At 49.9% G+C, this 23955-nt stretch overlaps 1 long non-coding RNA gene and 1 pseudogene across 1 annotated transcript; both read left to right on the forward strand.

Annotated features, from left to right (window-relative positions):
* The window catches only part of LOC134010843 (AP-1 complex subunit mu-1-like), a 4439-nt pseudogene extending 3240 nt beyond the window's left edge, over positions 1-1199 (forward strand).
* A 1292-nt stretch (positions 1200-2491) lies between these two features.
* LOC134011103 (uncharacterized) lies at positions 2492-9160 on the forward strand. The gene is made up of 2 exons (XR_009928372.1): positions 2492-2648; positions 7812-9160. It is a non-coding gene; the product is annotated as an uncharacterized LOC134011103 (long non-coding RNA).
* The last annotated feature ends 14795 nt before the right edge of the window (positions 9161-23955 follow it).

The raw sequence follows: 23955 nt of genomic DNA on the forward strand, positions 1-23955 counted from the left end.
GATTATGGCAGGTCAGCTATCCTCCCTAACCTGGGTTACAAAGAGAATGACCAAAGACCTCGATCCAAATCAACTGGATGGGATTCCTGTGTGTCTGGCAGGCTGCGTTCTGTCCCAGTTGTCAGGTTCTGTCAGCTGGCCTGCGGTGGATCAGCGTGGACGTGACGAGGTTGCGTCCGGGCTCTTCCAGGTTCGAGAGATTCATTGATCGGAAAAGAGCGAGAGAGAGAGAAATAAAATAATCGTAGACGAGACATCTTGTATTCGGCCGAACCGATAAGGTCCCACACATTCGGATTCTTGAAGTTGGAAAAGAATTCGAGACCGGGACTTCTCCCTTCCACAATCCCCCCCCACCCCCTCCCTTCTCCCCCCTCCCCCCTGCTGTCTAGACTCCCCATTCCGAGGTCAGAAAACCCCCCCCCCCCCCACACGCAACCCAGCCCACGTAAATATTCTGCGCGCATCGGAAAAACGAAGGACGGCATCTCACCTCCCATCGATCGCGCCGACCTGGGGAACCCTAAATCACAGCTCCCCCCCCCCCCCCCTGCCTGTGCACTCCCGCCGTGACGGCTGAGGTAACTGCCCTGCGCGTCCTGTCCCGAGCACAGCACCGCTCCGACGGCCCACTTGACAGATGACCCTACCCCCGAGGAAGGGCCGAAGCTCGCTTATCCCTCCGGTTGGCCTTTTTTTGTTGTTGCGCCAGCGGCCCTTTTTGATTGGTGGAGGAATGCGGCCTGTAGATTTCCCCTCCCCAAGGCCTGTCCCCGGTTAGCGATATCGTCGGGGGTGTATGCGTTCGGCTGCTGTGAGTGTCTTGATGGATGACTGACCTCACTGACACCGGGGCTAACACCTGACTCGGTCGGAAGTCTTCGTCAGTGGGGATGGGAGGAAGTAACGCTGCGGTTCGGTCGTTTTTTGGGGGTGAATATTTGAGTCGTGTAACCAGGTTCTTTTGAAAACGCTTTGCGCTCCGTACACAGTCCAATCGCGGCCTGTGTTCATTGCATCCGGTTCAATCGCGGCCTGTGTTCATTGCATCCGGTCCAATCGCGGCCTGGTTTCTGTCGCGCCCGGTCCAATCGCAGCCAATGTTTCTTCATTATAAACTGGAGGAGATGGATGTCTCCCTGATGCACCCCCGGCTCTCCTCCCCAGACCTGAAGACCACCTTTCCCATGTGGCTATGATCAAGACTCCATATTTTATGTGCTGATATCTGGGCTGTGAGCGCACAGGCCCATTCACACCATGTCAGGCGTCGAAGCCTCTGGAACTTTCTCCCTCGGTTATTACAAACTGTCTTATCTAGATCTAAGATTTAGGGCAGCTCTCTCTCTCTCTCTCTCTCTCTCTCTCTCTCTCTCTCTCTCTCTCTCTTCTCTCTCTCTCTCTCTCTCTCTCTCTCTCTGCTTTGCACTCATCTTCTCTGTCTCTTTCTCTCATTGTGTGTCTTTCTCTCTTCCATTTCCCCCCCCCCCCTGGCTTCATCTCCCTCCCTTCCCCCAACCTCAAGGTGTTTCTCATTTAAAGTCAGCAAGTCAGTCCAATAACCGCTCCCTGTCAGTTTGTTTTATGAGAAGAATATGAAGCTGAAATCTCCTGATAAGATCGGCAAAGAAACACACACACACACGTATTTCCAGAGTGATTGACTGTCTTCGGTTTTAATTGACGACGGTTTAATGATGTTTGGAATTGGAGCGGGGGAGGTCAGTGTGGTTAACTTTATTTGTTTTCTGCTGTTTTCTGCTTACTCACAGTCTTCTGTCTCTTCTTCTCTCAGTCTCTGTTATATATACATTTTCCCTCTCTCTCTCTCTCTCTCTCTCTCTCTCTCTCTCTCCTCTCTCCTCTCTCTCTCATTCTCTTTCCCCCCGCAGTGTAGTAGAGACCTGTTGCGTCAATCGCGCGAGAAATGATGCAACGCGGGTCCAAGCCTGTGGGCTGCTCCTGTGCCCTCGGGTGGAGTGTGTGAGACGTAGTGTCGCTCGCTGTGATTTCCCAACGGCCTCGGCGGTGCCAGTTCCTCTATCAGGAGTATTAATATCAGCAGCTCTGGAGAAAAAAACAAACTACTTCTGTATACCATCTCCCTGTCCTGAGCGTGAGAAATGTGATCGCGGTACACACGATCAAAAACTGTCTGACAGTGTTTTCCTGTGTGCTTATTTGAGTGTGTGTGTGTGGGGGGGGGGGGGGGGGGGATGGATCAAAGGCAGGTGTTCAGTGTACGGGCGAAGCCTTTCGAAATAGCGTTGCAAGTCTACCTGACACGCGTCGTCACTTTGCCGTCGTACTGTGACCCCATGCATGTCGCGCGAGTGTGGAGGCCAAGTCGGCGCGTTGCGCAAGGATGTTGTCGAATGCTGTGGTCGTCCCGACCACGCAGTCTGTCTCTGTGGCCTAACCGTCCGTGGAGGAAGACTCTGTGTGGGGGTGTTGCCCAATCGCTTGTTTTCCCGAGCTGTTCTGCGAGAGTGGGATTCACTGTGTTCCGTTTCACACAACGACAAGTAAACACGCCCTTCCTCTTCCCTCTCTCCCTCTCTCGGCCTCCCCAGGTGCGTTACCTGAAGATCATTGAGAAGAGTGGCTACCAGCCCTGCCCTGGGTCAGGTATATCACACAGAACGGAGGTAAGGAGACACACACACACACACACACGGCCACACACAGACACATGCACGCACAAGAAAGGGAGGTTCAGGAAGTCTTTTTCTGCAGTCTCTCTCTCTCTTTTTCTATTCCTCTCTCTTTATTTTCCTCTCTCTTGCTCTGTTATTACTTGATCTTTCTAGCCTTTTCCCTCACGTTTGCCCACCAATCGTCAGATCTGTGACGTTTAACAGGAAGGGAGGTTGCCAGGTTCTCCTGGTCCTCTTGAACAGAGGAAGAGAGGTTGCCAGGTTCTGCAGGTCCTCTTGAACAGAGGAAGAGAGGTTGCCAGGTTCTGCAGGTCCTCTTGAACATAGGAAGAGAGGTTGCCAGGTTCTCCAGGTCCTCATGAACAGAGGAAGGGAGGTTGCCAGGTTCTCCAGGTCCTCATGAACACCTTATCTCCACAGCTGCCCAGACAGGGCCCCTCCCACTCCTCCATCTGATTGGCAGGAAGGAAGCTGTCAATAGCGTTGTTCTTGGCCGCCGCCACCAGCTAGCTATCGCACAATCACATGTTCAGAGACGTACATGTGCACACACACACACACACACCCTGTCCTGTCTTTGCAGAGTCAGACCCTGCTAACATATTAATGGTGGTCCGTATCAGCGGGAGGAAACCATCCATTTCCCCAGCCTGCCTCGTGATGGGCTTTTTGGTACGGTGATACGTAGAGGAAGGGGCCGGGGCTGCAGTACAGTGTGTGTGTGTGTGTTGTTACCGTGTGTGTGTGTGTATTGATGTGTGTGTGTGTGTATTGATGTGTGTGTGTGTGTTGTTACCGTGTGTGTGTGTGTGTATTGATGTGTGTGTGTGTATTGATGTGTGTGTGTGTGGTGTGTGTGTGTGTGTGTGTGTGTGTGTGTGTGTTGGTGCGTGTCTTGGCCAAGTCTGGTAGGCGCCTTTGTTTCTGTCACGGACTCCATGTTGCAGACGGCGTAGGACAAGACACAACTCAACAGAAGCCTTTAGGAGTGTAGACTCAACAGGATCACCGCTGACATGATGAAGTTCCTATCTGGGGCTTTAGTTCATAATATGCGGAGATGACAACAGGACTGCTGGCCCTGTTCTTGAATGTAAGGGCTATATTTTGAGCAGAAAGTTAAAAAATTTGTGACAGCTGGAATCCCAGAGTTGGACAGCTTCATCTTGGCTGTAGCGTGGATGTGTGAAAGTGTGTGAGAGTGTGTGAGAGTGTGTGTGAGCGAGAGCGTGTGTGTTTCGACAGACCAGATCCACCCGTCGGGGTCTGCGGGGGCCGGCGGAGGCTAGGCTGGATGAGTTAGGAGCCACTCTGCAGCCCCGACACCCCCACTGGCTCCAGCACCAAACCCCCCCAGAACACATCTGAGGAACCAGAACCAAACAACAGAGGAGGGAAGACAGGGCCCGTAGCTCTCAGGGGACGGAGGGATGGAGGGAGAGAACACGCGGAGCCCAGAGGAGGGGGAAGGGAAGGCTGCCCAAGGAGGGAGAGAGAGACGAGAGGGGAGGAGAGGAGGGAGAGAAGAGAAGAGAGGGGGAGAGAAAGAGAGAGAGATGAGAGAAGAGAAGGAGAGAGATGAGGAGAGAGAGAGAGGGAGAGAGAGAGAGATGAGGAGAGAGAGAGAGAGAGAGAGAGAGAGAGAGAGAGAGAGAGAGATGAGAGAGAGATGAGGAGAGAGAGAGAGATGAGGGGAGAGAGAGAGGAGAGGGAGGCGTTTTCTCCTTGCCAGAGAGTGTGACCCCTCCTGTATGAGGGTCGGGGGATGACGAATGTAAGCGGCCCGCTGGGATCCCACGTGCGCGGCCGTGCACGCCCCTGCTCTTAAATGTTTATGTTACCTTGTGCCTCTGGGACAGCTGCCAGAGAGCTCGGCCCAGGAATGATTTAGGAATGTGGAGTAGGGGAATTCTGGGCCTGTTGAAAAACGCAGTCTCTCTTTCCCTCCGTTTATCTCTCTCTCTCTCTCTTTTATGACTTGATCTCGCTATCCTTTTTCAGAACTCTCACTCTACTCTCGATCTTTTTCCCCTTCCTCTCTTTTCCCCCTCTCTCGTTTGCTCTCTACCTCTCTCTTTGCCTTTCTCGCTCTCTCCCCCTCTCTCTCTCTCTAAACTGTGCTGATAAGATGTAATAAAACAAACATGAGCCTGTCTGCTAGACTACTTATGTCCAGTGCATTTTATATGGAACACACCAGGCTTGTAACAGCAGGTTTATCTCTGTGTACATAACAACAGTCACATCTATCACTAGATCCATCACAGCAGATACATATCCTATATATAACACTTTACTACCATGTTAAAGACGATTATGGTTCAGTTCATCATCGGGCAACATTCACCTTTGTATCTCAGCTACATGAATCTATTTACCCTGCCGTTCTTTCGATTCGATAACTCTGAAGCTGCTCATTTCTGATTTACGCTTGTTTGTGTTCGGAGAACCGGTCAGTGTGTGCGTGCCCGTAGCGTCAGCAGTGTTGAGGAATGCAGCGTCCTAGCCCGAGAATGCCCTTCTCCCCGTCGACCCGAGGTGTCAGCCAGAGCGGGGTGGGACATATGAGCCTCGGCTGTCACTCGCCACCCACTGTTCGATGCTGGCAGGTGATGTCAGATGGAAGGTTGCGGAAACGCCAGCAGCTTCCAGTGTTGAAAGTACCAGCCTGCTGTAACGAGCTGTAAAGTGACGACTCGCCCCCTCGCAAACTGTTGCTGCTCCTCTCCTCACTTGTGGTGCAGTTGCTCCTCTCCACTCCATTTTGGGGGTCTTTCCCCCCCCTATATCTCCATGACCCCCAAAACCAAATTCAACCGTTTGAAGGTGAGGAAGTACCTCAGTTTGCTTTTTTTATAAAACATATCTCGGTTTCGAACATCTCTGACCAGGAGAAGCTGACCAGGAGAAGTGTCCTTTCTTTCTGTGTTGGTCAAACTGATCCCAGTTCAGTTCTCTCGCGTCCTGCCGTCATTCGAAACATCGAAAGATGAAGCTGTGAGAATTGACACGTTTCATATCACCCTGAGAGAGGTGCAGTGTTTTTATTCATTGAGGATGTAGGTCATAGTTGAGAGCAGGATTGTGGATATGAAAGGCCCAAACAGGCCTGTGGTTGGCTGGAGCTGAACTGTGGCTGATTGGATGAGCCGTTTAGGGTTAACTGCTGCTGGTCCTGATGGGCAGGTATGTTGTGATATGAAGAGAATGTTGTGTGTGTGCTTGTCCTGGTGACCTCACCCCTAATGACTACATCCTTAAACTGACAGGACTTTGTTGTTGACCAGGGAGATGGTGCAGGAATGTGTGTGTTGGTGTGTGTTTGGTGAGGTAAAAAAGTATTGAGTCAGCAAAGCCACTCACGGCTAGTCCTGTCGTTATTCTGTGTTTGGTACTTGTGTGTGTGTGTGTGCATTAAAGGGGGGGTGGGGGGGGGTGCACAAGGCCAAATTAAAGACCTGCCATACGGGAACAGCAAAGGCTATCAATTACCCCAGCCCTCATCCCCCAGCCCTCATCTCCCAGCCCTCACCCCCCACCCCTCACTCCCCTCACCAGAGTCTTGTCCCGGTGACTCGAGCTGCCTCGTACCCCCACCCCTCCCCCACCCCCCCTTTAATGTTCCCATGCTCCAAAGCCAGAAAGGAAACCAGGCAGTGTTTGATGGTGGAGAGGGCCGTCATTTTGAGGGGGGGTAGGCAGGGGGGGGGGGGCTGGGGGGGGGCAGAAGATTGAGAGACCCATTGTCTCGCTTGTGGCGTGTGCACGATTGAAGTCACTCACATTGGTCACAGTCTGTGTGATGAGCGAATGATAGAAGGGCCTGTGAAGCCCCTGGAGTTTGTGGAAATTGGTTTGAAAAAGGACTTGGTGTTATGTAGACATTATTTTATTAGGATGTGCTGTAAAACTATTTTGACATTGTTTAAAAGGTCTATAAATGTTCAGGTTTATTCTCAACCCCCAAAAAGGTTTCAGACAATTTCCTGCTTTTCCGAAACTATAGCCACAGAAGACATAAACATGTTTTGGGTATGTGTGCGCGCCTGTGCAATGTATGCGTGCGTGTGTGTGTGTGTGGCGCGCATTCCCGTGTGTACGTACGTGCGGTAAGACCTTGTGGCGTCTGTGTTGAACGCTTCATAACTCCTGAATTTGGCAAATCATTTCTCTCTCGACCACAGTCGAATGTTAAACGAATTACAAAATATGTCGTACGATTCAACCCACTGAACAACACCAGTCGGCCCGGCTCGCTGTTGTTTTCAAGTGCCCCCCCACTATCCCCTAGCAACCGCAAAAAAAAATACAAAATCCCCCAGCCGAAGGCCTTGCACTTAATTCCTCTTAAAGCAGATATGATTCGAGACAAATGGGATCCAGATAGTTTTGGGCTCAGGAGGCAAACTCTCCCCGGGCCTGGTCCTGCACACGGCCCTCTGTCTCCATAGCACAGGCCGGCGTTGCTGTATTACCGTTAGAGGAATGCCGGGTACTCCGGGACAGAAGACGTCCTCCTGGAAGGGGGGGGGGGGGGGGGGGTCCCGAACATGGGGCCGCGCACGCCACGCGCTCACCACGCGCTCCGGGGCTTCCTCTCGCATGCGCACGCACGTGTTTGTGTGTCTGGATCGCGCGTGCGTGTTACGGTACGGGGAGAGAGAGGGAGTGCGGATGTCACGCTCACCTCTCGTCCAAACCGCGGAGATTCCAGAGCAGATAAGCAGACAGGAGTTGGCGCGGACCAGGAAACCAGAGCCGGTCCAGCTGGGAGCTTCCTGTGCTCGCAGCTCATGGACGTCCGTGGTTTATTTACCAGCGGCCACGCCAAGCATAGCAGCAGAGGAACTCGGCTCCTCCGCTAAACACAAACACCTCATCTGGGGCTTGAGGGACGCAGAGGGCTGGAAACACAGCCCTCGGTTAGGGTGTGTGTGTGTGTGTGTGTGTGTGTGTGTGTGTGTGTGTGAGATAACATGGATGCGAATTGCGCTGGGTGTAGAGGTGGGGCGAAGGTGGAATCAACCAGGCTGGTGTTCTCTCTCTAACACGTGTCCGCCAACATTGGCCACTCTGTAACCACAGGAGAACGCAGCATCCATAGTCTGACAGTCTGTTGTGCATGCACTAAATACTGGTCTCTCTCTCTCTCAGACTACCAGTTGAGGACTCAGTAGCGACTGGTCTTCAGTTGCAGTTGGATGGACCAGTCTGCCATGGATGGATGGACAGACGGACTCAGTCGAAAGGAAAGATGGGTGGATTGATGGATGGATGGATGGATGGGTGGGTGGATGGGTGAGCCTGGTCCTGGATGTACCTCTGAAAGATGAACTGCTATAACTCCTGTGTCATGTGAGCATCAATTCATTTGTTGAAACCTCTTGGGTCCGGTGCCATATTGTGGTCTTGTATGGTCGCCGTCAAATGCAGTGACTAACTGTACGGTATGCTGAAGAATAGTCAGAAGTAGGTCAGTTGCAAACTATTAATTCCAGTTGTAGATAATGAACTCCGCTTAACCGCTCCTGACCTGTTTTAGCAGCAGCCTCTTACAAACAGGTCAGTCATAGTGCTGAGAGATGGAAGTGTGTGACCACATGAAAGAAGGCAATGTGAATTTAGATGTGGCGTAGCTCATTGGTCTGTCGTTCTGTTTTGCCCCGGCGACAACCTGGTCATCAGTCGGTTTCGCGGGCCTAACACACAGCAGTGAAACGGTCAGTTAGCACTGTGAAGTGGCTGGTGAAAAGCCACACAGGTCATTTGTTCAGTTTTTCATTGCAAAGACACACACGTGTGGAATGTCATGAGACGTATGTATTTCATGTTGATTGTTTTGCAATGTTGCATTTTTAACGTCTGTATTTGATTTCATGCATATATCTCTTTGTGCCAGACTTGTGTCAAATCTTTTCCGATTGTTTGCTTTCGTCTGACGTAGCCAAATTGGCACCATTTGAACATTGGCCCATTTGGAAACTGCTTTACAAGTTACACTGCCAAGCGAGTTCAATCAAGCCTGGCTGATGCATTTGATTGTTTTTTAATTAGCATTTGACCCAGGGCAGTCTCCTCTCCTCCCATTGGTCTGAGGGAGACCATGTGACCTCCTGCTGAACCATTTAATGCAACCGTTAACTAATACACATTTGTAACCGATATTGTACTCCTGCAGTACTCAAACTCAGTGTTTACCGTAAAACTGGAACTTAGGTCCACAACCAGGACTCAGTCATAGAGTCACTTATCTAGCCCACACAAAGATGAACGCACTGAAGAAACTGTATTGTCCAGCTTTCCACCACATAGTTATCAAACAAAGAGGTGATTGTCCCTGTCACAGTTCATTGTCAGTGTCGCAGTGTGGGGCACACGTGTGTCAGTGTCGCAGTGTGGGGCACAGGTGTGTCTGTGTCGCAGTGTTATTCTGAATCTGTTGTACGTGAACCATATCTGCTGTATGAAATCAAACACCAATTAAAGTCATTTTATGAGAACAAGCTGTTTTCCCGTTTTGTTGATTTGACCGGCACTTCTTCCTTCCTCCCTGTACCACGGAGTCTCTACGGCGTGTACACGTTCTCCCTGATGTGCTCTGGAGTTCGAAGAGCTGAAGTTCTTATATAAGTTTTGTTTGCAAACAACTTGTCCTTGTGTGTCTGCCAGTGTATAGAATGTGTACTGTACTAGAGGTACTGGTTGCTTCCTGTGTGTGTGCCAGAGATGAAGCTCAGAATAGATCTACAAACAAGAGGTCTGACTGGTGTTCCCTGGAACCAGGAAGTGCCAAGCTATTTCCCCCTTCAGACAGCACGTCAACACACACACACACACTCTTCACACACACTCTTTCTTTACCAACGGCACGCACATCTTTTATGTCTTTCTCCGCCATAGGTCACAGACACACACGCTCACTCTGCCAAAGGTTGCAGACATAGAAAACCCTCTCAGACACACAACCCTCTAATCCTGTCTCTGTGAGCGGGGGAGGTGGGGGTGAGGAAGGGGGATGAGGGGGGGGGGGAGCGGGGGAGGGTGAATCGAGGGTGACTTCCCTGGACAGGGGTCAGCCAGTCTACTCTTCAAGGCTATTTTAACACCAGGGGTTCTGTGTGAACACAGTAGGACCATCACATCCTGAGCCACACACACACACACACACACCATGAGCAGCGTTTGGGAAAGCCAGCTCTGGAATGCGGTGACCAGGAAGTGACTCAAAGAAAGGAAGGGGACCCACGCTGGTCACCGTAAGGAGCGACTGGCTCACATAGGTCTCCCCTCACACACACACGCACACACACGCACACACTCAGATGGGACAGGCCTATTCCAGGGCCGGCATTGTATTCAGGCATTCCTGTATTAGACCAGGTCTCAGCCTTGATCGCCATCATTGTATGCTTCTGCGGTTCACTGTGGGATCCGAACCCGCCTCAAGGTCTCTTATTCTGGGGTCGGGACCACACTCCACCTGCTGCTGGGGAGCGTAAACAAACCCTTTTTCCACCCAGACGCAGGCTGCATCAGGGGAATGGTGTATTGTTCTACCGGATCGATTGCTTTAAGGCCACTGCCATGACACTGAGAATACAACGTGAGAGCCCAACGGAGGATTTGCGAGAGAGCAACAGCGCGACACACCACAGAAAGGGGAGAGACCAAAAGAGAGCGGGAAGGAGGGGCGAGAGAGCTGGGGAGGAGGTCAAAAGCGAGAGATAGGCGCCACTCGGGGGAAAGGAGAGCGGCGCAGACAGATCCTGTTGGGACAATAGGAGAGCAATTAAAAGAGACGGATGCATCCTAGTATTGACACGGGGACCAACAGATAAGACGGACGCTCCGTTCAAGAAGAACCGACGGGTCTTTAGAAGTTACAGTGGGCGGAGAGGGGTCCGAGGACAACTTTGCTCTTAACTAAGGGGAATTAGCACGCCAATAAAACGAGCTGCCCAATGGACTACAGAGAGATGCCCGGTCTCTGGTCTCTGTAGTCCGACACTTTGTGTTAGGAGTCAGGTGGCTGAGCGGTGAGGGAGTCTGGCTAGTAATCTGAAGGTTGCCAGTTCGATTCCCGGCCAAATGACGTTGTGTCCTTGGGCAAGGCACTTCACCCTACTTGCCTCGGGGAGAATGTCCCTGTACTTACTGTAAGTCGCTCTGGATAAGAGCGTCTGCTAAATGACTAAAAATGTAAAATGTTCATGAGAAGTTCTGAAGGGAAGTGAGGATTGCACGGGCATGTGGATTGACCGTTCCGAAATCAGCGAGGCCACACAGATGTTTAACGACCCTCTCCGATGGTGTAAACCAACCCCACAATGCAGCATAAAACTCTTTTTGTGACCCTTTTGGGATTCTGCCATTAAAAAGAAGGAGGAGGAGGAGGAGGAGGAGGAGTGTTTTTTGGCCTTTCCCCATCCATATGCCAAACATCTGACTCATACAGTATAATAGATCATTTATTAAATGCCATGCAACGTATTTATGGATTCGCCCTTATCTTTATGTCCCCAAATAGCTAGCGGCGGTTATCAAGCTAGCAACTGCTGCTGATTGTTTGGGTCCCGTTGAAGAAACCTCGTCACCATCTTAATGTTTCACTATGTTATCAGGCCACTGAAGGTCTCCCTTGTAGCGTGCTTCTTTGTTTTCAGAGGGCCCTTCCCTTTTCCTGGCCTCAAGCTTTCTTTTCTGAGTGGATAGCAAACAAGTCACTTTGATCCGCTGGGTGTGTGTGTGTGTGTGTGTGTGTGTGTGTGTGTGTGTGTGTGTGTGTGTGTGTGTGTGTGTGTGTGTGTGTGTGTGTGTGTGTGTGTGGGTGTCCGTCTACTGTGTGCCTGTATGCGTGTGCCACTGCTTGTCCTTGCGTCCGTCTAGGCTCGTGTCCGCGCTTGTGTGTTCGTGTGTGCTTCCGTGTGTGTGTGTGTGTGTAGACTGTAGGTGTGCACGTGTGCATGTACAACTGTGTGGATGTGGCCTGTGTGGCATCAAGCCCCTCCTTTCTAGTGATCTCCAGTAAACTACAGTGAACCACCATGAACTACAGTGGACTAGCGTGGTAAAAGCGCCAATGAAACGGGGGTTAATGGTTGACCCCATGTTATGGTGGTGCGTTGTTGACTTGCGATCGGCTGTTTCGTAACCCAACGAGAACCCTTATCCCGTCTGTAGCAGGGGTCAGTGGGACTGACCTGACAGCGGACAGATGGTGGGGGTGGTGGGGCATCCCGGTTCTAGAAACGTCCTCAGTGTAAGCGCCTTTATCGTTTTGCCTTCGCCTTCCACAGTAGGAGGACACGGGGAGAAAGGCCAGGATTACGGTGCCACCTCACCCTGCTCCCCCCCTCCCCCCCCCCCCCCCCCCCCCCAAGCCTAGATATTGTCACCGTGACTGGGCCGTCGTCACCGTGACTGGACTGTTAAGTCTGGAACCAGGTAACAGAGCAGACGGGCCCTGATATGCGTCATGGCCCATGCTCTGCTATCGCACACCCTTTACGACCTTATCTGAGTGAGGCAGATGCCGGCCGCACCTGCACCCACACACCTGCACCCACACACCTGGGCGTGTGGGGGCGTGGCCGGGCAAGGAGTGGAGGAGGAGGTAGGTTGGTCACGGGGAGGAGCTAAGTTGCCACGCGACGGCGTCTGTGCATGCGTCACACACACTCTTTCGTGAGCGGACACGCGCTGATGTACTACCCCCCTCACACACGCACACACACACACACACACACTCTCTCTCATTTGCATGCATGCACTCACTGAGAGCAGGAAGTGGATCCGAGTGATGACATGATGTCACATCGAGTCTCAAAGTACTGAATGACACGGGAGTCGTGATTCTGATGACGGTGGAGCATTTCACCGCCCACGTGCGTGTGGCTTATCGATCACATCGGATTCCGATTATGATTCTGACACGGTGATCTAGTGGTCTACGGTGATAAAAAAAAAAAAAACATTCTCGTTTTTACGACTGCGTGTCATGCTGAATCTTTCAGAACAGCTGTGATTTTGAGTGACTAAGCTGTTTCGAATTGATCGGATCTGAGTCGTCACTCCTAGTCACCAGGGAACATTGAACCCTGTCAGGTAGGACCTGCTGACACGGCTGTCTGGGTAGAGGTTGTCACAACCAGGGCTTGTGTGATGTGTTGATGTGTTTAGGTTGGTTGAGGGGCAGTTCTATGGGCATATGTGAAGCCCTCTGTGACATGCTTGCGTGTAAAAAGGGCTATACAAATAAATTAGATTTGATTTGATTTGTTGTCCAGCCGTCCAGTGGCAAATCCTCATCCTCTCTGAATGTGAAGGAACTCCTCTTTAGTGGTAGATGTTTGTATGAGGAGGGACAGTGGTTTGAAACCCTCTTGCTACATTAGCCCTATTTACTTTCCATGTGAGAAGCAATGTCCAGTACCAGTTCTTGACGATAGGGGGTGCTGTAACCCACTATCTCAACCTGACAACACACACAGCTGAGCTGTAACACAACGGAACATGTAAATCAATCTTAGAAATGCCTTTTAAAATGCATTCTGAAGTGTATGATGTGGATTGATTTGGGGGAACTTTCCAGAATGTTAAGAGTCTTTGTCGTGAAAACACACTGTTCTCTTCACAGGTCAAACTGAGTGTTTGAGGTTTGGTTGTAAGATTGAGAGGGACCACTTGAAACGGCGAGGGATTCTCAGAGGAAAGCATGCTGTCGGATTGGTAGTTGATAAAAAGGTCAATAGCAGGTCGGAACCTTGTCTGTTCTACTTCCACGTCAGCCAGAGAAACTGGGCCTGTTCTGTTGAAAACCACACATAACCTCATTTGACTCGACAGAGGTCTACAACTTACACGCCGATGATTCCTATGAGAATTCTTTCGGAAAATACGTATTTCATGACCTACGCTCGCCAACCATTGTTTTTGTGTACGTGTGCGATGAACGTTGCACAGAACTCACATAATCAGACTTGCTGGTCCTTGCCTGGTGGAATGTTTATCAGTTCTATTAAGATCTCATCACACTCGCACTGCCACGGGGGGTATCAACTGACAATGGCCCTCCTTGCTTGTTCTGTCATTAAACCCGCATCGCTCCAGATCGGAGCTGGCAGCCTCTCTCTCAGGTCCACATCAATCAACGCAGAGCAAACCTTCGAGCCAGCCTCCAGTCCTGGCTGGCAGGATAATGAGGAAAACAACACGGCCGTGGTCCAATCACTGCTAAGCCCCGCTGGATTATGGGATGTTGGGTAGACTAGCTGATGTCATAACAAACAGGAGAGCGTGTGGGAAGACGTGTCTCGTTCAGCTAATGGAGATAGATGAGAAGGGAGGACGGCAGTATTGATTTTGTAACTCGGAGGTCTCGGTGGTGCAAGAATACGGACACGCGCGCGCAGACGAACGTGCACACGTGCAAACGCACGCACACACAAACACACACACCGGATGAATCACTGTAAGAAAACTCCAAACAGTCCAGAGACATTCGGGGAGCAGGTGGCTTATATCATGACATTCCTCTGAATCCTGTTGAGCTCTGAGGCCTGTGTAACCTGAAATCCCCCCCCCTTCCCAACAACCTCCACAAACATTTCCTAATGTTTTCGAGAAGGGTACTGTAACACATGATTATCTTTGAAACGTTTCAGCTTTTCCCCGATCTGAACTGAAAAAATGAAACCGTAGCATAAGTTGTTTAAATCTCTTGTCAGGTCTCCAGTAGCGTTTACCTTCCCTATGACAACCCTTTCCAACAGTTTCACATTATAAAAGAAAAATGACTTTATAATAGCAGGGTCTGAGGAAACTGCATGTCATAAAGCTCGATGGGATTCCAGAGTGCTTCTCTTTGATGTCGTTCTTCCAGGGTTCAGACGCAGATAAGCCGAGTGTCGTGTTGCGCGCCATTCAACCTGCTGTCCCCCCGGTTACAGGTGCGCCGCACGGAAGTCCCGTGTTTGTTATGGTCTGGTTCCCCGTCGCCTGGCAACAGGCGCTCCCAAGCACGCAGGGAAGCCCTTTTTTGCGTGTGAGCATGACCTATAAGCGCTGTCAGCAGACAGTATTTCCCCACACACCGGGGGGGGGGGGGGGGGGGGGCAAGTTCTACCTGCACCCCCACGCAGGTTGATTGTCTGACTGAGGGAATCTCAGTTGTTATCGGCCACTCACCCACGCAGGTATGCGAAGGTTGCCAGTGTGACACACACACACACACAGTGAACAGGAGTGGAGTTACCTCTGCCTTACTGAGGGAGGTGGGTGCGGGGCTTGTTCAGTACCAGGTACAGACAGGCACAGTGTATTTCGGCCTACCTGGACCATACTCATTGACTAAACCCCCCTGTCACATAACCCCATTTTTCTTGTTTCTTCAATTTAGATATATGACAGTTTGTATAAAAAAAACTGCAGATGTCCAAGTTTCCAAGTTTGATATATGACATATGTCAGGTTTGTCACCAGGCCCCTACTACAGCATACACAGTCATGCCTCACATACATGACCTTTATTTATTTTGCAGATGCTTTTATCCAAAGCAACATGCAAACAGAGTAAAACATTATAGTTCACTTCAGGACTAGAAGTGCACGGTTCTAACAATATTATAGTGGTTAGTGTCAAGGAACAGTCTGTCTCTCTTTCTCTTTTCTTCCCTCTCTCCCTCCCTCCCTCCCTCTCTCTCTCTCTCTCTCTCTCTCTCTCTCTCTCTCTCTCTCTCTCTCTCTCTCTCTCTCTCTCTCTCTCTCTCTCTCTCTCTCTCTCTCTCTCTCTCCTGTTATCATTTCAGCATGTGTCTGACAGTGTTGGTCTTGATTGATCTAATCCACCCGGAGAGATTTATGGGGATCTGGCCACGTTCCAGAGGGCCCCGGTGGAACTCTGTCAGCTCAGGTATTCTCCCCGGGCTTCCCCATTAATGCGAAGCAGATACGAGGCTCTCCATGCGGCTCGCCGTGTTTCCGGCGTTCCCTGGTCGCGTCGGCGCGCGCCCGGGGGGGGCCGTAAGCCGACGCTTTGACATGTCGACACGCTCTGTTTGGCGGTTCGTTCGCACTATTTTGGAAATTCTGACGCTTCACTGACATGCCTCTCGCACACACGCACGCCTCCCTCCACACCCGCTCAGCTCACTCAGGTGATTCAACGCTGCCGCGAGAGAAGAAGACAAGCACACACACACGTGGCCACACTGGTTTGTCCGCTACCAGGGTAACAGGGAATAATAGACGGTGAGTCAGTGTGCTGTTCTCTACAAGGCACAGTACAGTACGTTTCGGGATACCAGCTGGAGGCGCCTCATTATTGGACGGCGTCCACGTTGAGACGACGCCAGTGCGTCTGGTGTCATAACTTGCGCTGGTATGCTGGCACCACTTCTCGGGGTGAACCTGACGTGAGAGCAACACGCAGCCCGGCTCTGCCAGCGTCGTGACCAACCTTGCTTTTTTTCCCTCCTCACAGTTTTGACGGGTGTCCAAAAACGGCCTGTGGGAAAAATCCGGCCCACAGCACGCTCGCACGTGGCACCGTGCTGCGTATACGTAAACATTTACAATGCCGTGGAACCGCCACGTTCTAGAATGAAGATTAAAGACTCGAGGATTACCGTAAAGTCCTCTTCGGTGTTGGCTTTTATGTTTCGGAACTTGAAGAATTCTTGTGAACGGAAGAGGCTCATTAAGTACTGTCGGCAGACGATTGTTGTCTCTGACAGTCAAACCTTTATTGCAGCCTAAGAGACTTTTGGTCGGCTAGTATGATTTATATATCTTGTGTATATTTATTTAGTAAGGGACAGCAGGGAGATGGAAACAGAGAGAGTGGTAAAACAGACAGTAACCCAGTGAGCCAGCTTGGACAGTCAGTCAGTCAGGCAGTCAGTCTAACTGTCATTTAAAGGCCTGCCTATTCTAGTTGAAGACAGACAAGACATTTCGAGATCCCACTCTATTCGATAGGCTTCGAACACAGATGGCTGGAACTGATCCAATCAGAAAAAAAAGAAGCAATTTCCTGGACAGATGCAAATCATTGGTGCGCGCCACTACAGTACACGAGGTCTCGCAAACAAAACATATTTATGGTGCCGCAACACTTCTGGCTCCAGCAAAATCATCCCGGAAGACACATTCACCAGCTCCTAAGTCTGGTGTTACTGTCAGACTGCTCCCGAGTCTGTGTTAATCACTGTTTACTAACTGAGCAGCCTTCTTCCTCAGACCTACTAGGCCTTCCTCCCAGAGAGAGTTCCACAGGCGTGCGTGTGACACGGCCTGATGTCAGCTGAACAGGGGAATTATAGGAAGTACAGCTTGAGGTGAAACGGAGGAAGGGGGAAACGAGGCGTGAGCGTCTTAAACACGGGACACTTTCTCGCACACCTATAATCACCGATTTTGTGCTGACACACGCGCGCGCACGCACACCACAAGAGTGCCTCTGGGAACAGGAACCCTGCTATTCAGCGTTTCAGGTGCATCCATCAGTCCCTGTCCGGTTCAGGTACCCACCCAGCTATGTGGGTGAGTGTATTGGTTGTGTGTGTGTGTGTTTGTGAGTAAGGGTATTTCTGTGTGTCGGAAAGTATGTCTGTGTGTATGAAAGTGTGTGTGTGTCCCTCCTCAAATGCCCCCACCCCGTCCCCCTCTCCCCTTCTCCCCATCTGCTTCTCCGGAGCTCCACTCACGTGTGGCTGGGCTAACCGCTGGTGTAACATGTGCAGTTGTGCACTGCCTCCATAATTGAGTCCCCCTTCAGAGAGAGACCACTTCTCCATAACAGACGCGGGGCGGTTTCACTGGGCCCGGCGGCTTGGAGTGCAGCAGTAACCCCCCCGAGACTCACATGTGCTTCTCATTAGCCTTCGGAGGGTCGGCGTGTGTGTTTGTGTTGTGTGTGCGTGTGTTGTGTTGTGAGTTGTGTGTGGGGAGGGTCACTGAAACTGACCTATTTATTGTGAGTTGTTATGATTAGAAACAAACCAGCGTGCAATTTACAGATTAGTCCTTTTCAAATAAGAGGCTTGTGTGAGAGATGATAGTTTACAGGAACGGAGGAGATGAGAGAAGGAGAAGAATGGATGAGTGGATGGGTGGTGGTGGGGGGGGGGGGGGGGGGGTTGGTGGTGAGAGTATAGAAACCGAGGAAAAAATAGACAGCTTGTACCACATAATGGCATCTACAAATATAGCACTCCCACACACACATACACACACACACACACACACACAAATATAGCTCTTTCTCCTCTAAGTAACCCATAAAAGACTTTGGTGTGTGTGTGTGTGTGTGTGTGTGGGGACGGGGGGGGGGTTCCTTCAGATGTGGGAGCAAAGATGAACATCCATAGACAGGGTCCCTTCAACTGTTGCTGAACTGCAAAAAAAAACGATTCAAATCCTTCCAACCCAGTCAGAGCTTTGGCACTGCGAGACAACCCAACACCAGGCCCATCTCCATTGGTCCATTCTGCAATAGAAATGAATCGTTGCTTTTTCATCCTCATGTCCCAACCCTCCACATGGAGGCTAATCAACAGCAGAGGGTGGGTTGAAGGTGAGTCGCAGATACTGCTGTGCCCACCTGAACACAGAGACAAGGTGAAAGCACGTTGTTATGTGTGTGTGTGTTTGTAATTAAAGACTATCACTGTACACTCATTCATTGGTTTATAGCTGCTCTCCAGTTGGCCTCAAGGTTCAACGTGCAGACCGTCTTGCTGGTGCCATCCTGGCTGCACTCTCAGGCATGTGAGCAGGGAGAGACACAGGGACTTTAGAACTGGGATCTGGACCTTAAGGCCCTGCCAAGTGCTACTCGGTCCACGCTGGCCAGGGGTGCGTCAGATCCCAGGTTGGAGACCGGCCCTAGACTGCGAGGGTCCCTAAATTAGATTAGTGGGGGCCCCTAGGGTAGACCAATGGGATCCTCCCAGGAAATTATTAGCCTTGTCTTTGGTTAATTTATAGAATATTTCATTTTTCAAACAAAATATTTCCAAATGTCAATGTCTTAAATTGAGTGGGCATCATTATCTTGGGTAACGCCCAGTGTTTTCCCTAGTGTTAGGAAGACCCCTTCTTTGGTAGTGTGGGTACAGTCTCTACCAAACCTCTAATTGTGAGTGACCAACAACTGTCTGTTTGGTGTGATACTGGGATGATTCAAACCTCATCATCGTGGCTTCAGGTCACAACCACTGTTTGATGGACTTGGTTGCCATGACACAGAGTCAAGCCCTCTTGACCTCTGGTGACTCAATCACATTTTTCATTTCCTGATTGGGTCATCATGACATTTGAGCCCTTGCTTGTTTGTATCAGTCAGTCGGTTAGTTAGTCAGTCCCTGTGTCCCTCTCATTCTATCTATCCATCACCAGTTCATCGATCCATACTGACTTATATACATGCAAACATATGTACTCCATACATATATACACTATCCATATATACTGTACGTACAAACATACTACATACATGCATACATAGTTACAGACATACATTCATTCATGGATGAGGGATACACAAACAAACTTTGACCCCTGCCACTGACAGTGAAGTATATGAAGTCAAGTACACACCTTCCTCACATACACTCGCACACACACACACACACACACACATGCACACACACACACACACATGACCACACATGAAACTATGCGCACGGACCCTTAGCACACACAGGAAGATAAACAAGCTGGATATGTTTTAAACAGCCTCTCAGCCACGTTATCAGGTACCAGAGCGGAGCGCTGAGCAGAGGACTGAATGACTGTTTCTTTATGACCAGTGATTGATAATAGCAGCTTTAACAACCGGAGTCACTCTTTAAACAGTATCTCTAACTGTTAAATCAATACCAGCTAGTGGCTTAAGTGGCACTGTTGACACACCTGCGATGTAGAATCGAATTAAAGACACACGCGTTTCCAGAATTTCGATTCACTTTTCAATACAGTCCATGTAATCATTTCAGTCACCTCCGGATGAAAGTGGATATTTCAATGGGAAACAGATGACAACTCGTTGAATCCAAGCAATGGCTTCAGTGCAGTAACGCATTATCTAGAAGGTCTGTATTTTCTTGTGTCAACATATTGGAGTCTCACAAAAGGAGTGTCTGGTTAATCTATCACTTACAACTGTAGAGCATGAAGGACGCCATTGTGGCACTGCTACTCCCAATACTGGGAAATAAGCCTGACACTAAATAAAGATTTGTACAGTGAGATGCGCCGTCCATACAGATCCATTTGAACAGTGACCGATAACTCATGTTTTAAGTAGCCAGGTGACAGTTTGCCGTTTATTTTTTCTTTCGTCACCTTCCTAACTTACCTTATGGATTGTTTACACCATACTCTTCTGGAGGAACGATGTGTACTTGACATTGACATAACGCTTCTTGGAAGAGATTGAGTGCAAATTCCTGAGTCCTGCCAGCACAATTTAATAGTTACATGAAAATGGAACGTGGATAATTAATATGTCGGAGCCTAGCTGGGTAAACAGAAGATCCAAGGCCTTGATGCGCTGTGCTATAACCCTGTAGGATGTGACCTGACACCACATCCCTAATATTTGGGAGAGGGGAGGAGAGGAGAAGAGACGATGAAAGGAGAGAGGTGAGGGAAAAGATGAAGCGTGTGGGTCATGTTTATGTGTATTCCCTCACCTTGTTCAGGATCATTCAGTACCACAGAACCCCCTTAGGGACTTGGTGTACCTTCTCCCGGCATGATCCCAAGAACTTGTTTTTCAAAGTATGTAATGTCTGAAAAAAGATTGAGGTTTGGAATGAGTCCTCATAGATTCCTTCAATGATTGCCGCTCGGCTGACTCATCAAACCTGTCGCGAGGTTCTGAAGCAGGAGGAAGTTCTGCCTGCGGCTGGATAAATGTAGGTTAAACACAATCTGAGGAGGGCTTGATTTTTTTCTTAAATCTGGGACACTCTGGTTTCACTGGTTTCATCGTGCTGTGTGTCAGGTGGCTGAGCGGTTAGAGAATCGGGCTAGTAATCAGAAGGTTGCTGGTTCGATTCCTGGCCGTGTCAAATTACGTTGTGTCCTTGGGCAAGGCACTTCACCCTAATTGCCTCGGGGGGAATGTCCCTGTACTTACTGTAAGTCGCTCTGGATAAGACCGTCTGCTAAATGACTAAATGTAAATGTAAATGTGTGTAAGCACTCCTTTGCTGACCCGGGGCAGATGGCTGAGCGGTTAGGGACTTGGGCTATTAATCAGAAGGTTATCGGTTCGAGCAAAATGACGTTGTGTCCTTGGGCAAGGCACTTCACCCTGGACGCTAACGTCAAACTATCGTGCTAGGCTAACTGCTATTCGCCAGATGCTAGGCTAACGGCAGCCAAACCAGACTCTCTTTTAACTTTGCCCTTGCGGTTAGCATGTACAGCCTCTACTACAGCTCCCTGTGTAAAACACTCTTAATGCACTGTGGAGAACCATACATAAAGAGCTATATAAAGATGTCTGCTTTTATATGAGAAGCTAATATTATTATCTGTAAAAAAAAAAAAAAAGCCCAAAGACTCTCATTGCTTGATGTTCCACAATAAAGCATGTGCAGCTGCATTATATAAAATTGCAGGTTGTCTTTGACAGTTTTGGTGCTTTGTGTTTGTCTTTCTCTCTCTCTCTCTCCCTTTCGGTAATTCCACAAGTCCTGTTTAGATGGTCCTATGGAAATGTACCACATGTTGACCATAGTCACAGCGGGCCGGTGGTTTGAATGGCTGCTGGAAAGCACTGCTGCACCACAGGCCCAGGGGCATTAGCAAAGAGAGCCCCAATAACCTCTATGAGGTCATGCCCCGCCAGTGGAACTCATGGGAGCAGGCTCGTGTCTCCAGGATGCATGTGTCTCTAATGGCAGGTGATATAACAGTAAACATAGGTGGCTGATAGCTCTCTCTCTCCCTCGCTCTCTCTCTCTCTCTCTCTCTCTCTCTCTCTCTCTCTCTCTGTTTCTCATTCTGTATGAAGTGTCTTGTACTTTCTCCTGACTGTACCTCTCTCCATCACTTTTTTCTCCCACACTCAGAGGAACTGATGTTTGTGCCAAGCCCTGCAGGGTGTATTTCGTAACATGAGAGCTGTGTGCCAGTCTGCTTTACAGTATGCAGCAGGCATGCCCTTCAGGCTAGGACATCGTCTTCTCTCCCCGGGGCCCAGCGAGGAAAGAGCACAATGTACTCCTCCTGACAGGCCTGTCTGTGTCTGTCTGTCACGACACGTCCATCTGTCTGTCTTTCCAGACTGCCTGTCTGTCTGTCTGGCGGTCTGTCTGTCTTTCCAGACTGCCTGTCTGTCTGTCTGGCGGTCTATCTGTCTGTCTTTCCAGACTGCCTGTCTGTCTGGCGGTCTGTCTGTCTTTCCAGACTGCCTGTCTGTCTGTCTGGCGGTCTGTCTGTCTTTCCAGACTGCCTGTCTGTCTGTCTGGCGGTCTATCTGTCTGTCTTTCCAGACTGCCTGTCTGTCTGTCTGGCGGTCTGTATGTCTTTCCAGACTGCCTGTCTGTCTGGCGGTCTATCTGTCTGGCTTTCCAGACTGCCTGTCTGTCTGTCCGCCTGCCCGCCTGTCTTTCTGTCTGTCTGTTTATCTGTCTGTCTTTCTAGAGTCTAGCATCAGTGTGTAAGAATGTGCGAGGGTGGTATTGTATGGGCATAAACACTGCCCACTGTGTGTGGAGTGGATTACTGTGTCATTAAAGGCTGAAGAGGCCTGGACTGTGTGTGTACTGTCTGTCTGTCTGTCTGTTCCGAGTATTAGTAAGCCCACTCTGGTTGTCTGGGCTGAGTATGACTCATCCAACTCTCTCACACACACATGAAAACACACAAAAACATAAGATTGTCCTGGGATACACACACACACTCACTGTCACACACACACTCACTCGCTCACATTCAAATACATCATGTCCTTGTTTGGGCTCATCACGGAAGGAATAGGAAGTTCTAAAATGAGAAGAGCGACAGTTTTAGTCCATGTGTATTTTCCCATGGGTCTGCATCCATCAAGCAAGGCCTCTGTTTCCCCTCACTGGTGCAGAAATGTCCCCTTCCACTCCTTTTCTTGGAGGTGGAGAAAGAGAGAGTTGGGGAGGGGGGGGAGATCAAGTGAGACAAACGGGTTGAGGGGTTGAGAGAAGGAGGCGGGGAGCAGAAGAGAGAGAGGGGTGGAGGGAGACAGAATGAAAGAGAGGGAGGAGAGGAGTGAGGTTGAGTCGGGATGGTTCAGAGTGGATGGGTTCAGACAGGGTGACTGGTTTAATACTTTGTTTCCTGATGACCTGATAAGGCTGCATACAGATAGATGCATGTTGCAATCACTGACACACACACACACACACACAAACACACACACGCTGGTAGAGTAAATACACATACCCCATGTCAAATATGCTATGAGGTGTTTACTTGCGTGTCGGTGACTCACCTGGGAAGCCTGAATGGAATCCTATTTTGGTGCAGAGCCTTGTCAACGTCAGCCATCACAGATGAGAGATTGATTAGAAGAATTGATTGATTATTTTTAGGCTTTTCAGCGCCTTCACTGGCCTGTTCTACAGCAACTCTGATCCCAGGGCTGAAAGAAAAGGGTCGCTCGAATGAAGAAGTCAACACAAGGATCAGAAAGAATTCATCTTCTGGAATGGACTCCAATTGGCAGTTGGTCATGCAATGCCTGGAGCTAGACCTTCTGAGAAATTCATAATCAAATCAGAACATACTGTATGTGCATCACCGGTTGGAATCTGAATCGCTGACTAAACCTTTGGGAAGTGGACCCATATACAGTAACATCTACCATTAGACCAAAGAGATATTTTTTTTTTACATTTCTCAGCTATTTTAGGATTTTAGACAGGGTAGCTGTACTGCAAATGGCAACATCTAGGGGTGGAATTCCATCCCATGCTACGAGAGGTGATGAGATTGATCCGCTAAACCAGCCCGATGTACTAAAATGGGATGATGTAGAACTGTGCATGGAGGGAACAGTGGAGCTACCAAAGATGTCTTAGGAGCAACAAAGGGAATGAGATCTGTACCACGTTGGCCTGGTTCCCTGACACCCACTGGTGAGTGACGGGAGGTGCACCGAAAACAACCCCCAGAGGTGTGTTTGTTTTCCCTGAGGTGACCGCCGGCCTGCGAGGTGGAGCTGTGAACGTGGAGCTCCGCACACTGGCTCTTTTGTGGAGTACATCAAAAGCCGGCAGCCCCCAACAGCCCTCAGCGAGACACATTC

The sequence above is a fragment of the Osmerus eperlanus genome, chromosome 24 (assembly GCF_963692335.1).
Source record: "Osmerus eperlanus chromosome 24, fOsmEpe2.1, whole genome shotgun sequence".
Lineage (NCBI taxonomy): Eukaryota > Metazoa > Chordata > Actinopteri > Osmeriformes > Osmeridae > Osmerus > Osmerus eperlanus.